Source organism: Saccostrea cucullata, unplaced genomic scaffold, assembly GCF_032062105.1.
Source record: "Saccostrea cucullata isolate Sc308-1 unplaced genomic scaffold, CSIRO_AGI_Scuc_v1 ctg231, whole genome shotgun sequence".
NCBI classification, from domain to species: Eukaryota; Metazoa; Mollusca; class Bivalvia; order Ostreida; family Ostreidae; genus Saccostrea; species Saccostrea cuccullata.
The window spans coordinates 46302-62411 of NW_026926599.1; positions in this window are offsets into that span (position 1 = coordinate 46302).

The following is a 16110-nucleotide window of genomic DNA, read 5'->3' on the forward strand; positions in this document are numbered from 1 at the left end:
AGAATGAAGCGGCGAAAGATACGGTCTTCGGTATTAACTCATTAACATGTTACCTTTGGTACAACACTCTGAGGTTTGCCAACTGCATGACGCAATAAAATGTGAAGATAATACACAGTGGTCATTTTCAAAATTAATTTATGGTCTTGTTTTCATTGCCTAAATTAATTGCAATGAATCAAAATTAAACACGGTAACTAAAGTTAAAGCTGATTTTGTTAAAGTTGAAAGTTAAGATTGAAACAAGTCATTTAAAATCAGACGCACGTACATGTAGGGCGTTAGTTTTAGTTTCTGGTGACCAATTTTATTTCAGATAAAAGAGCCATTTCGGACTAGAAATATGAGCACATCTTAAGTTTATAATCTTACATAATATTGTAATTAAATGGTTTGAGTACCCCCTCCTTTTTTTGTAAGTGCTAATGTTCGTTTTTATTACTACGGAAAGGGAAGCCTTTCAAGGATTAATTCCGATTTTTATTTTTTTATTCTCTCTTATTTTTTTTTTTATTTATCTTTTTTTTTTTTTATTTTTCTTGTTCAATTTCGTTTTTAAATAGCTATTTATTTAACTAATTTTAAATTTCTTTCTTAGTTTGACCATAACCACTTTGAAAACAACTGTACATTCACCATATCCTCAACAAATGAACCAAATTTTGACATTTTTATTTTTGGAATTACCGACCCTGTCACTAACTGACTATAAGAAAGAAAGTAAGATTTTAAAAAATTTAATTTACGTTTTTTGAATAAAATCCTACATTAAAATGAAATCATTGAGAAGAATAAAAGTATACAACACAATTAGTGTCTAAATGATTTCATTTTAATGATAATTTTTCATTTTTCCCAATAACATTTAGATTGTGTAACTTGTATTGTCTTTGATTCATAGATCAAAGTATGCATAATGTTGCAATATTATTCCATTCAGATAACAAACAGCTTAACAGAAATTAAAAAAAATTGCTTTCAGTTTTTTTAGCAACTATTGAATAACTATTAAATGATCAACAGTTTATACTTTTTCCATCTAAATATCCATAAACACGCACACAAAATACACACGGATACCTAAAAATCTTTGGAGGAAAGTGTGAATAGTGAACGCTTCTATTTGCCAGATAACAATAAACAATGATAATGCAGGTAACTTCCCTTCAATAGAGTTTTTTTTTATTTGTTAACATCCATGTAGATTTTTTTCCGGCAGGTAGGAAGAAATTTTATTTTTATCTATTTATTTGGAGGAGGGTGTTGACGAGCAATAAGAAAGCAAAAGCAAAACAAACTTTTTCATTTGGTATAGTATAAAAGACAAGTCTATGAGAAATGAAGATTATATTAAGGTCAGAGAATTCAGAGAATTCGTTTCCCCCACTTAGGGAAATTTGTAGAACTATTAAATGTATACATGTATACTTAAGCAAATAAAATACACGTATGTCAAAATGCATATAAAGATTTGATTGCCTTTTATTCATTATGTGTATAGAAGATTCTTTTTCTATGGAATATTTATCACACTGTATTGATGATTTTTCATTTCACTTGCTAAATACTATCATTGAATTAAAAAAAAAGGAAAATGAAAAGTTCGGGAGTCGATTCCGGGACCTCTCACATGTGACGTGAGAGACATACCACTACACCACGGAACTGCTTTAGTCTGGCGAAAATTATATGCAAAGATGAAGTCACATAAATATATATTTATTATAACCCCTCCCCCTGGTATTTACGTTCGATGTTATCAAATTTTGCACAATGCATGGTGTCTAATTTTACCTTTATAAAATAGTTCTAATGTAATAAGAAAATAAAGTCCGCCGAGAACCTGTTTTATACGTAATAATTCCTCTTGTCCCTGTGCTACAAATACCGACATGTAATACAATAAATACTTATAAAACAAACGGATCGGGACACTTTGAGAGGGGTAAGAGAGATCCTAGGGAGTTTTGGTTTAAGTTTACATTGCAAAAGCTCAAAATCATCTTGAAATATCGCCCGGAAAGGATAGTGTTACACACAGACATAACGTATAAATTTGCGACCTTGAGCTTTGACCTTTTGACCTAAAAAATAATAGACTCTTCCTTAATCCACAGGGAGTTGTTATGTAAAATTTCATTTCAAAAGTTCAAAGGGTACTCGAGATATCACACAGAAACGAAATGTTATAACAGACAGAATTTGCGAATTTATGACCTTGGCCTTTGACCTTTTGACCTCAAAATCAATAGGTTTTTTTTATTTTAAAGGGAGTTGACGTGCACAATTTCATTGCGAAAACTCAAAGGGTTCCTAAGATATCTTGCGGAAATGAAAGCATCGACAGATAGAATGACGGACATACGGGCAGACGGACAGCTAGACAAACGGCCGAACAGACCCAAATTAATATTCCCACATTTCAATCGGGGGACAAAAATGCTTGCTGTTCATAAGCAGATGGCTCAAAGTCATGTTAAATATTTAGAAAAGAACATCAAAAATTAAGTCATAAACTAAGCAACTGCTAAGTGTATTGTTATGATGATCAGTGGTGTCTCTTTCAAAATTTTGAATGCAATAGAATCTGGCTTAAAACATGAATCAAATTCAGTCACTTGAAAGTTGTTACATAATGCTCAGGTGACCTATAAGGCCCATTGTCCTCTTGTAATAGGAGGCCCAATTGATTGTTTAGCAGTCAAAGATCATTGAGAGACACATAGAAACGGCTTCAATAATGGGACATGTACCCACACATCTACTTACCCTTATGTAAAGAAAGGACAAATGCGAGCATTTGATAATCTGCATTTAGATTTTTTTCATAATACATTTATTTTGAAATTAAAACATTCCAGACATGTAGATATACACTATTTAATGTACGCACAAATGTTTACGATTCGAAATTCGTTGTATAGTGGTGATAGCTAGGTTAAATAATGTAACCTAGTCAAAAAGTGAAAATGACATGGAAAACAAATTTAAATTTCAATGAATATTCGACTAAAGCCACCGACTATTCGACTAAGCTGTCCGAATTAAATTAACATTCTTACTTTTCAACTTTCATTATTAAAGTAACAAGTTATCCTTGTCAACGGCATAGGGATTTATATATCTTTTCGATTCAGTACGTGAGAGGATATTCTATGTTTGGTCAATTTATAAGACGAGGTAAGGTATTTTAGGAATGACTCTAATTCTAGGCCATTATTTAAGAAATAAGATATCATTTTTAGAGTTTCATTGGGGTATGACATGAAGTCGGTCACCTGATCAAATTCTTTAACGCCTGACGGGCATTACACTGTATAGTAAATTTGATCACGTACCGACTTCATGTCATACCCCTATGAAACTCTAAAAAATGATATTTTATTGCTTTTATTTATTTTTTATATATTTATTATATACAGAGTAATATAGGCATTATCTAGACTTTGATTTTGAAATGCAACGTAACGTTACTACGACGTCATGTGACCTCACAGTTGAATCTTTCTAAATTACTCGTGCAGTTTGCTTTCCATACGCTAAAAATTCTGATCATGTGACCGACTGCATATCATCGAAAATTGAATGTCAATTTTATTAGCATTTTTATATAAGGAAAGACATCAGCAAATGTAAATATAAAAAAAAATAATAAATTGACCTAAACAAGGTTACAATTGAATAATTTGGCCAAGAATCAGAGTCATTCCTTATAATTTAATTTAAGACAAATGTGAGTGTAAAATTGTGCTGCTTTTTATGAGTTCAAATTTGCCCTCAATAATACGTCCCTATAGTAACGGGAGTGATTTGAAACAAGGGGACGTAATTACTGATACACAAATCTAGCAGTCATGACGTTTGTTTACATGAGGTAAGATCGAGCTACTGTTTGAAGTTAAAGGAACATTAATTAAATGTGGAATTTTCAATGAATCTCATGAACTGGAAATAAGGGACTGCATGGAAACAGATGATTCAGCTGTTTGTCAAGGGGGTGTGTTCCCATACCAAACCAGGTTATTGAGAAATAGTTGGTGTTCCTTTCTGGGAATCAACCAATGAGAGACTAGAATAAAAACAAAAATAAATTATTGACGAACAAGTTTAAAAAGCGCGAATATCAGCAGTTTCATTTCATTTAAAGTGATTATTTTGTTAGTCGAGACAATGACCTTGTTGGATAAAAAAAATGGCCTTTGCAGCAAATTCAATATATCATAAAGTCAAATGCTGACATTTTTTTTCATACTGATCGCTAGGTCAATATTAAAACATTGATTTCTTTGAAATTTTTTCTGTTTTTCCCGAACATGGCAAGGGTCACACAGAACGTTTTAACAGTCGACGGGGGATGCTCACCATGGAACCTGAGTCATCCTCTCATGTTTTGGAGGTCTTATTTTTCTCTGCTCCTATTTTGTAATTTTAGTAGAATCAAATGGACTTTTTAGCTCAAATACTATCCGTTTTCTCCAAAATTCCTTATTGTAAAGGCTACATGCAATATTGCAGGGTAATTTTATGACATTCAAATTAAATACCATTTAAGTTCACAGGGGCTTTTTCTTTTTACCTAAACAGTACATTAGTTCAGTATTGCTGAGAAAGTTTGTTCAAATTCCGAACCCGAAATCACTATAGATTTTATTTAAATCTAATTAAAATGAAATTTTGTTGGGTTAAAAATGTAACTATTACTAACTGAATGTAGTTTTACATGAATATGATAGCAAAAGAAAAAAAATCTCTTAAATACTGAGACACTGCATGTACTACATTTTCTTTTTTTTTTTTTCTCATCAAAAATGTCCTCATCTTTCATTTTTAAACGTAATTATATTTCGTTTGCCTTTTATGGATTTTACATTGATTTTATTGATCTTTACGGTGCAGAAGTATGAAAAATGTTCTTGTGTCTTACGTGCTCCTTGTTGTAGATTTAAGAATAATAATTTAATGTCTTATTGACAATTCTTCGCGCTTATTCTTTTTTATTTAAAATTCTAATACTATTATTGTCGAGATCAAAGAAATGCCGCGGGCATTATTCTCCAATAAATCAAGAACATCATCAAAGAATTATCATATCAGAAACACGTATCAAACCAATACAGCTGAAATGTACATTTCACTTAGGAGTGAAATACTTATTTAGACCATTTCAGAAACACGTATCAAACCAATACAGCTGAAATGTACATTTCACTTAGGAGTGAAATACTTATTTAGACCACATTGATATGTCGTGTTTTGCACTTTAAACAAGGTATATTGATGGAAGCAGGTTTCTTAAACCAAGCAGGGCTGTCTCACGAAACCCCCTACGCCAAATTTAAACTCTGTGGTTTTAGTGATAAAGTGGTAAAATAGGAAACTGATTTTGTTTTGTATATTCAGAAAGATAAATCTATATAAGCTACAAACATGTGTATAATTAATAAAAGGCTAATTTTAATGCAGCAAAAGCACAAATCGTCTGCATTCTATTTACAGATAAACAAACATATTTACACTCTGGTGCGAAATGGAACAGCGTTATCGCACGGTGACCTTATTCGTTTTTTCTTTAGAGAAACGATCAATCGTGTTTTAGAGCTGCTAGTACATGAAGTAGAATAAAAATAAACTCCTTGTTGTCGTGAATGTTGCAGAATAACCTCCTCGTTCTAGAAATGTTGTTTGAAATATAAAAGCCCCAGCTTTTAAATTTTAGACAACATTTCTCGACCTCAGAGGTTATTCTGCAACATTCACGAAAACGCAGACTTTATTTCGTAAACAAATGTGATTTACGTAATGTAAGTTACATTTTAAGGGTACTTACCACAAACAAAAATGGATGCCCGGGTTGATATATATTTTTTGACTGATTTTGATTTTAATTGATATGAATAACAAATCCCTGAAATATAAAGAAATCGTAGGTTTTCCTTGGTGCTTAAATTTGAGATTTTATTTTGCCTTCTATATAATTCCATACATAATTTTGCACAATTTTTTAACTTTATGAAAAAATCTTATAAAATTCTCCCACTCTACTTTGTAAACATTATTCAGGTTGTCACGCAAGTGAGTTAAGGCAACGTATGGAGATTTCTATGCAAAATAACTAATTAAGACTCATAATTGCTATATATATACCGCAAAGAAAATGTTAAGACTTGTTTTCTAATACATTCTTGGTACCCACGATATGCAATTTCCAGTACACATTATGACGTCATATCATAACGTCATCGACCTTTACTACACAAGTTCATAAGAAACATCAACAAAATCGCTTCGGCGCAAGGGCATACCTTACTTTGTTTTATAGAAACAAGGTATAAAGAAAAGCAGAATATCCCAAAGATTTAGGATATTGCTGCACAAATGTCGACACTGCAATTGTTTAGTTACTATTCGTGAGGTTCTAAATTGAAACAGGGTAAAAATGTAGAGTCCAGTGTAAGTTTAGTAAAAATTTTATCGATTGAAGAAGAGCATAGGATTTGTGCAGCAATTTTTTTTAATTTTAAGAATATTTCCCTTAATATTATACTTTATTTATATTGAATAAAATAGGATATGCCCTTGCGCCGACGTTGTTTTGTTTATGTGTTTTATTTCCTTGAATGGGAAAGAACTATGACGTCATAATATGAAGTCATAATGTGCACTTGCATTGATATACTGTGGGTACTATAAGTATCTGTATGAAAATCAATTTGAACTTTCTCTGTACATAAAATATACAATTTATGCATTTTTATTAGTTCATTTCATAGAAAGCCTTAACTCACTTGCGCAATTTAAATGTAAATCTATGAGAAATAATGCAGATTTCTGAAAAAAAGTTTGTTTTTGTTATTTATCCTTAAGTCATGCAGCTATTCACTTACAAAAGATATATACGCTTACCTTTGTTCACAGTTCTGTTATCAGCTACAGAGTATTCTTCTCAATGTGTTCTACGAACTGGCAAGTATACAATCATGTTTAGCTTTTAATGTTATCATTTGATCTTCACTGTCAACTGCGCAGGTTTATAAAACGCCCATAGAAGATACGCAGACTTATCTAAATATTTTATCCCAAAACATTATTTTGCAGATCTTTGATACCTTTTGTGACCTCAAACGTGCTCCAATGGTCATGACTTGAACAATATTAGTTTAAAACTTTACTAGCGGATGGTTATTTTTATGACTGTTATTTTTGAAAAGAAAACTTCTAATGACAAGATCTACATTTAATGATCTAGTACTAGTAAATGAAAGCTGCCAATATTTGTCTCAAATTTAAGGTATACATTAAATTTATGATCAATAACGTCACCAGCAAGTCAAACATGTAGAGTGACGGAGTAAGGAGTCGATCAGTACGTCGTTGGTTCGAATCCCATTGTGGGACGTGGAGACCATGTTCCCTACTGTTGCCCTGCCCTACACCCAGTGGTCAAAATCTGATCAATTTAGGATATACACAATCTTAGATTGCTATCACAGCTTTTCTGATTAAATTCTTATTGAGTTGTTTCCCATATATTTTAATGTTAAACATATCATCTATTGTGAGGACACCCAAACCCTGTGAATAGGATTTCGAATTTTGGCCCAGCCCTACCTGCAAGGGTCATGATTTGAACAATTTATTCTATCATATCATAGAGTTTTCATGTTAAAGTCTTGTCAGTCTAAGGGATTCATGATATATATCGAATACAATGAACTCCTAGAAGAATTTATTCTATTCTGATCGAGTGGATTTTAAGAAGCATATATCAAAAAATAATTCCCAGTTCTAAATTAAACCTCACTATAAATGAGAGTTTGACATTTCCTGTAAGCAAACCTGAAATAAAATGCTCAGTGGCGAGATAGGTTGAAACTGGACCAGTGGTTCTTCATTGATTAAACATGAAAAAAATTTATAGATGACACACGAAAGATAACGGACGAAATATGACAGGCCAAACACACTTAAGAAAAATATCCATTATAAATCGTAGCACTGAAAACAGATGTTATGATTACTAAAGGTTTTACCAATTATAAATGCAAGGCAAAAAAATGTGCATATTTTAAAAAAAATTCTGTGTAAAGCACGTTGCAGAACATTGAAATATACACTTATTAAGAGCCCTTTGAGCTTTAAGGACAGGTTTTCGGATAAGAAAATCCAGCTTTACACATTAAATGTTTTTTCATAAATATTCCGAGCCCTACATTGCAAGGCAGGTGCTTCTGTCACTTTGTTTTCGCAGTAACCACAAATTGATATTGATATTTTACCAAAAATATAATCACATTGATTTCAAGAACATTGCATACACTGTACAGGCACTAGATATATTATCATTCCATGATGAAATAATACTCTTCTTGATATGAAATGAAAATGCACGTAATTTTAAACTTTATGTTATAACAGAGTCAAGGCGTTCCAATGGTCTATTGCAGTGGGAAAATAGAAAGTGAAGTTCAAGTAATACACAGTTTTGTTCGCGCCAATGGGCACACCATCAACATATCTTTAAAAAATCAAAATATTCTTAGTCACTTATCTTGACATTTTAACAAAACATAAGGAGGGTAAGTTAATATCATATTTAAAAAATAAACATTTATTATGCACGAAGACATATGTGGAAAATATATAAATTTTAGCAATACTTAAAAAGCAATAACAAATATCCAACAACCAACTTATTGAAGAAATAATAAGGAAGAAATAGGACAGATTATGAACTTGTCCAAAAGTGATCTGTTCAGGGAAACAGCTGCAAATAAGGTTATCAAACGTAACCTACAGTAATCTATATACCCCCTGGAGTAAACACGTGCTTTTATTGGCAGGAAAAGGACTTGTTTTGTGAAGGGCAGTGCGCTGGCACGTCTCCCAAGATTGCACGCATATTTTAAAGTTAAGGAAATATACTGCGATTGTTTTAATTAGAAGAGTATAAAGTAAGCTTCACCTACATTGTATTCCCTAGATGTAAAAAATGAAAACCAACTTGCAAAAACATATTACCTCTTTCTTAGCCTCAGTAAAATCATAGCAACAATCAAAACGTATCTTTTTTTATAAAGATATATGCAGTTAAAGAAAAAAAGTATATGAACTTTGTTTAAAAATTGCAAAATAAAAACAAAAAGAACTGAAAGATTATAAAAAAAATGATGAAAGAGTTATTTGCCAAATGGAAGTAAAAAGAAAACAGTTGTATTAGACTTTTACAAAAATGATTTTTGTCAGTGTTACCATTTTGAGATTTGATCATCTAGAAGTTGCCTCCATTAATCTGAGAAGAGAACACGATCTACTTTCTTTTTACCTAAGCTTAAGGTAAACGGGGGATATCTTCTTTGTATAAGAACTTGTATCCTAAAATGTTTCATCTGCATCTGATTGATAGATACCTTTACAAAGCCTTTACTGGACAAGTAGATTTACATGGTGAGCTCCTACTTGCAAGGAAAAAGGTTTATCCGATTCATGATGCTTGAAATGTGTTAATGTCATAAATGTAACTTTTCCTCGTATTTGACAAGTTTGAGCAAATGATTAAATTTGTTACAGAAAATTAAAGTTTGAACTACTTCCAGATTTTGGAAGAAAGCAAATTCCAGAAAACATGACCTCCAAAAGGCCTTTGTTACACGTAAACACAGAAACCGAAACTGTATATATTTATGCGTTGGCTATCTTAGATACAAGGTGTGTTATGCAAATAAATACATGTACACAATTATCTGGAAAATTTGGCAAGTACGTATCTCCTTTAATGTCAAAATTTGTGTTGAGTTAGAAAACCATCAATATGATGATAACACTTTGAAGAAAACACTATATAGCAGTTAGCTAAGGTTTTCCCAAGACATCAATAGCAACAACAATGGAAAAATTCTTGTAATATGGTGTTTTTCAACGTATTCATTTCCCCAAATTAAAAAAATAATAATGATACAGCGTTGTTCCATAACTTAAATCTCCCTTTATGTCTAAATGCAAATGAGCCTTACTTGCTAGTTAAGACAATAAATGACATGAACAATAATTGTGGTTTTCTATTTATGAAACAGACATGCTCTTCATGGATAGAACCAACAATAAGCAAAACAAAGAACTTAATTTTAATTTTTTAAGTTTTATCTTCTTGTGACTTTTTGCTAGCTTCATTGCTTCTTTAATCGTTGTTATATGAAAAAGAACAAAATTCATCTGGTATGAGGTCATGAACCGGAGTGTCCTCGAACAGGAAAAGAGAAATGATGAATAATTCAAAATTCATGGTTTTTTTTTTTTTTTTTTTTTTTTTTTTTTTTTTAACAGGGCCCTAGGATGACCACTAATTAGACTCAAAATTCGAAATGCATAATCTTCGATTTTTGGGGGGATATAATTTATGAACTTCACAGTAAATATAGTATACGTACAATTAAAGCAATTAGTATGTAGAACTTTAAATAGTATCTTTTTAAAGAATATACGAAGTCGTTATCATTTTTACGTCAATGTAATAGTAATATGAAACTTAAATTGTTAGTTTATTGCTCAACAACCATATAAGTACATCAAATGCTTGCAACCTACGTCACATGCTACTATGAAGGGGAAATGTGCCTTGGACATAAGGAAAGTCTGTATTTTTTCACAAATTAAACGGTAATTTTGCATAATATGTAGGAGAAAACTAAGTTTAAAATACACCAGGATATATATAGAGGATATCTATATTGTGTGATTTGATATTGGCTTTATCCAACGAATTGAAATTGTGTATATATTCAAGAGGCGTGCGGAATGAATATTCACCATTTGAACAAGTTGGATAAAGCTTGTATCAAATCACACATTTATGGATGTTCTGCTTATCTTATACAACTTTCGTTTTAACAAAACTTTGAGACTTCTCCTGCGAAACTACATGAATGATTGCTAATTCAAATTGATGACGTATAACTTGATGACGTAGCACCCTTGATGTTGACTTGCCTCGAAAGAAAGTAGATTGTGTTCAAAATTTAAATATTTGCTATCTGATTCTTTGACGACATTATGTGACAATTGCTAGAGCTTTACATCAAACGATTTTCTGACTGAAAGTTGTAAGGACCATAGGATCGCAAAAACTAACTCTTTGTACGGTGGCAGGACAAAACGTGAAAGAAAAAACTGTAGATTCATTGTTGATCCATCTATGTTACTAGGTAGGCATGCGTAGTATAATATAAGAAGGCATTACTAGGTAGGCATGCGTAGGATAATATCAAAGTACTGAAAGTACTGGGAAGCGGTTAGCATGCTTGCCTTGAAATTGGCATGGGGAAATAATAGGCAGAAAATGTGCAGGTGTGGTGTCAAATTTTAGTTCAATTGGAATTTGATAATTTCTTTGAAATTGATTCCTAAGAAATGAACAACGATTTTGCAGTGATTGAAAGACTGAAACTATTGATGTTCCATCAGGAGTACAAAGTCCACCTTCTCTACTATGTGAATCAAAAACAAAGTAACGACCAGATTGAGAATGTAGCCACTGCTGCAGAATGGAAAATGATGATGGATGCATTTTTTACGCCTGGACCTTGCAACTAATTCATTGATATTGTTGTAGGTAAATAAGCCACAACTACAAGTAATTACTTATTGATCAAAGTTTTGTTTTGAACACTTGCATATATATGAGGATATTACAGTGTAATACAAAAGACACGTCACATAAATTTTCAGCGAATATGTAAATGGTAATATTAATAATTATCAGATTTTATATATTTTCACCCAACCTTTTGAGTTTTCTGGAATTGATACCAATTAATGTTTTTCTTTTCAAAAAATGCTCGATAGTTCTCATTAATATTCTCATGAATCTTATAATTGTTCTCAGAAGTTCTTGTAAATAGTCCCAGTATATCTTGAAAAAAATAGTCTCAGTTTTTTCTCAAAAATCGTCTCAGTAGTTCTCGTAAATATTCTCAACTGTTTTCATAAGTTTCTGGGTAGTTCTAATAAATATTCTCAGCAGTGCCCATTCAGATTTATTAAAAAAAATATACCATCTGTTTGCTATAAAATTGCAACTGATGACCCTGAATCAAAGTATTATTTATACAAGAAGATATTGGACCAATGTTAAGGGTTAGCAAATTTGAAGTAATGAAGATAAACACAATTTTATTACATGATATTTCAGTAAAGAAATTGTACACAATTTTGTTTTTTTATTTTTGTGCAGCAAGCTACATGATTTTTTTTTTCAATAGGCCTCGTTCTTTGTCACTATTTAATTCTCTCAAATTTTTTTAAATAATAGCCCTTACTAAATTCTTCGATAATATGATAAATAATTAGCAAAAGGCAAGACAGTTTTTGCGGTGTCGGCAATTAAATATGAACTTTTCAGAGAGAAGGAACAATAAAACACAGCCTGTCTTTAGAAGAATAAATGCAGAAATAAATAATAAACAAAATAAAGCACTGCAATTACTGATTTGATAAGAATGTGTTCAATCATATATGTTCAGTCCTACGATATAACTTCAATCTACTTGGACTTGGATTATGTAACTAAAAGCTAAGGACCCAAACACTACGCTAAGTTGTATTAAATATTCTATTATTATGTAGAACTATTTTTTCTCCTCATCACTGTCAAATTTGCCCCTGCAATATTGCATGTAAGCCCAGATCATTCAGCGCAGGCTTTCGGGTATTTCCGTCAACGATCGGAAAAACTGCAATTTTTTGCTCATAGGTAGCGCTTTATAGAGGTTTCCGGTTGCTCTTGAAATTGCGTAATCTCGTTGGACACATGCCATAAAGCGGCTAGCGAACCGCTAACCGCTTATTAAAAAAGTATTATTGAAGATGTTAAAGGAATCTCATAACAACTTAACTGCTCAGCTTTACTTTCTCCGAAAACGATTTACGGGGTGGTCTGTCTGCAAGAAGCTAATGCAGGTTTCTTGATAAAATGAGACACTTTTTTTGACATATACGAGATTTTTCTTCCTTTAAACATATTGTTGCTCATTATCATTAATTTTATTAGAGCAATAATTTTCACAAATAAAAGTTTCAACAGAATAATATCTTGAAGAGAGGGATTATGTCAAAACCGGAAGTGCTATTGATAAAACATCTACCCGATGATAAAGCATAAGTTTATCTTTTGGGCTGTATCCCCTACATGTATGGGATAATTATATAAGTGCCACTGTAAAATATCAGCATGTTTTGCTTTTATACAATATACAGTTTACTTTGATTATCAGACAATTTGGTGGAACCAGATATATCATTACATGTACCAGAAGGAATATCAAAAACAAATAGGGTTATTAATGTGAACTGGAAACTCCAATCATAATGGGCATATTCATGATGATTACATCATAATGAAACAATTTTTTCTTCACTTTAACGAATTTTTGAGTTGAATCAAAGAAGGAAATGGAGACAACGAACAGTATTCAATTTCAAAGTCCATAAAACAATACAAAATAGAAGCAAAGCATACACAGACCTCTGAAAAATCAGATATGGGATCAGGTTAGCAGCAGTAATGTAGCCCTCCCCCTTTTTAGGAGAGGACAACAACTCCTTAGGATCTCCGTAATGGAGCAATGCGGAAGCGAATCACTCCCGCACGGAGTTCGGCTCAAATTGTCAGGAAACGGCTATTTAATTAACATATCTTAAACTGACTTCCAAAATGTAATAATCCAAGATATAGATCAATCCAAAAATATACAAAACAATCCATATATTGCTTATTTTTCGTGTATTTCAACATCACAACTTAAATTAATTCACCAAGTTTACTGACCTTCACAGATTCTTTTTTGGACAGCCAATAAAATGAAGGATCTATAGGGAGCGGATATCTTTGGAATTACCTTATTTCAAACCTAAATATCGTCATTGTTGCTGAGTAAATGCGACAGGAAAACACCCAAATTTATTATACATGATTTTCGCGTTAAACGGGCTATGTTGTCGACACTGAATAAAAATCTCGTCTTATAAGAATTAAGTTGAAGGTAAAAACAATTTATTCTGTCTGCAGTCGCCCGTATTAAAAAAAAAATTTTTTTCACCATTATGATGCCGTGGAATTGTAGCCCTCTACAAAAACATAGGGAAAAAAAATCGGAAAGTGCTACATTATTGTAGCTAGGCTCATATGCCATGGAGGAGTGAGCATCCCCCTACTGACCGGTCACACCCGTTTCTAATCATAATCAGGAAAAATCCGTCGTCAATGCAGTGTATAAATAATGGACTAACATTTAGTATGAAAAAAGTCAGTCACCATTTAACTCAATGATAAATTGTATTTGCTGACAAGGTCATTGTAACGACCATAGAAATAACGAAATGATGACTTTAATCGACACTGCTGATATTCTTCTTTCATCAACTTGCTTTTCAATAATTTACTTTCATTAAACTCGTTTTAGAAATTGTTCAAACGTAGAACACGTTTTTGCGTATCGAATCAACTGAGGTATATATACTCCTCATGCAGGCGATGAAGGTATTAAGCTGAATAAGAAAGGGAAGTTGACGATAGATAAGTTTAATTCATCAAATGTATTATAGAGCTTAGATGTTAGATTACCATTAACATCTTTTTCAAGTAAAATATCCAAATATGTAACAAAATATGTCAGACTCTGTGGTATCTGTAATCTCAAGCTCACCAGGATATTTTGTTTGGACGTAGGAATGGAACTACCATTGTTCATTGACAATACAACATCTACATATCTAAATGTCGATTCGAAGGCCACAGCAAGTGTTATTTCTTTTCACGCATAAGATTTTTCACAAATTCTGCTTCATATAAATATGAAAATTGTTCTGCTAATAACGGAGCGCTGTTGGTACCCATTGGTCTCCAAAAAACACATATATATTGTCAATAAGAAACTCTAGAATTTCTTTGATGTCAACTTCAGAGTATTTGTGTGTGCAATTAGAATGTGCTTTAACAAAACAATTTTGCAAATGATTAATGACCAGGTAAGAAAATTTACGAGTTCTATTTTTGTTGAAAATGCAGTTGTCAATGATATAAAGCCTGGACTTTAATTTTCCTGCGGAATGGTGGTGTAAAAGTCGAACATTCGTAAGTTTATAAGCTGTTAATTTTGGTAAAATCAAATTTCAAATTGTCCATGATTCTTTTGAGTATCCACATCTGATTCATACCACTTCTTGAATACATTGTTGCACAGTACTTTTGAAGTTTTTCCTTCACTACTTTCAATATCCTAGTGAGTTAATTATGTAAATTAATGACGTCATATTACCAGATTTGTTCTCATTTATGTCCCTTTCTTTAATGATTTTTTAAATACATCCACTCGAAACATACCTTCTTTAAAAAAAATAATCGCACATTTACTACATCGTTAACCATTTATGCAAAAGGAAGAGACATAACGAATGTAGCATTTTGTCTGAGAACATCTAATACTGATATGGTCAATTCACGGAGGATATTTGATATAACATCTTGGTTCAGCTGCCTTATGTCATGTGCCCTAATTTAAAACGATTACACTCCTCAAAATCATGCATACGAAAAATGAATTTCCTCTAAACTGAAACTAAAATCCATATTTTTGTTATCAGGAAAAAATCACCTTATCTTATGACAAATGAATGTCCTAAAACTATACATGTACCTTTGTAATCATTATGCCTTGATTAAATACGTCCTGCTTTGAATAGTGACAGCTTTGTGTTTTTGATCACATTTGTGTCAGCCTAGCTATTTGTTTTTCTTTAGAGGGGCTAAAACTCTTATATTATTCATGTGTAAGATATGTTTTTATCTTTTAAATTTGATATTTAAGAATTACTTCATTTCATAAGGCTGCATGATTTTATCTCTTGGTACAATACATGTAGCTTGCATGAAAAAAAATATTCTTACTAAAACCAGTTTGGAGTATCAAAAATGACACAGTCATTTTCCTGCGATCTACAAATGACCTCATGGACACAATTTCTACAAAGAAAGGGCAGACACGATCCCACAAAAAAGAATACTTGACTAGCAAGGGTAAAAAATGTAAAGGTATAACATTGTTTAAGGGGTGCAGCCGC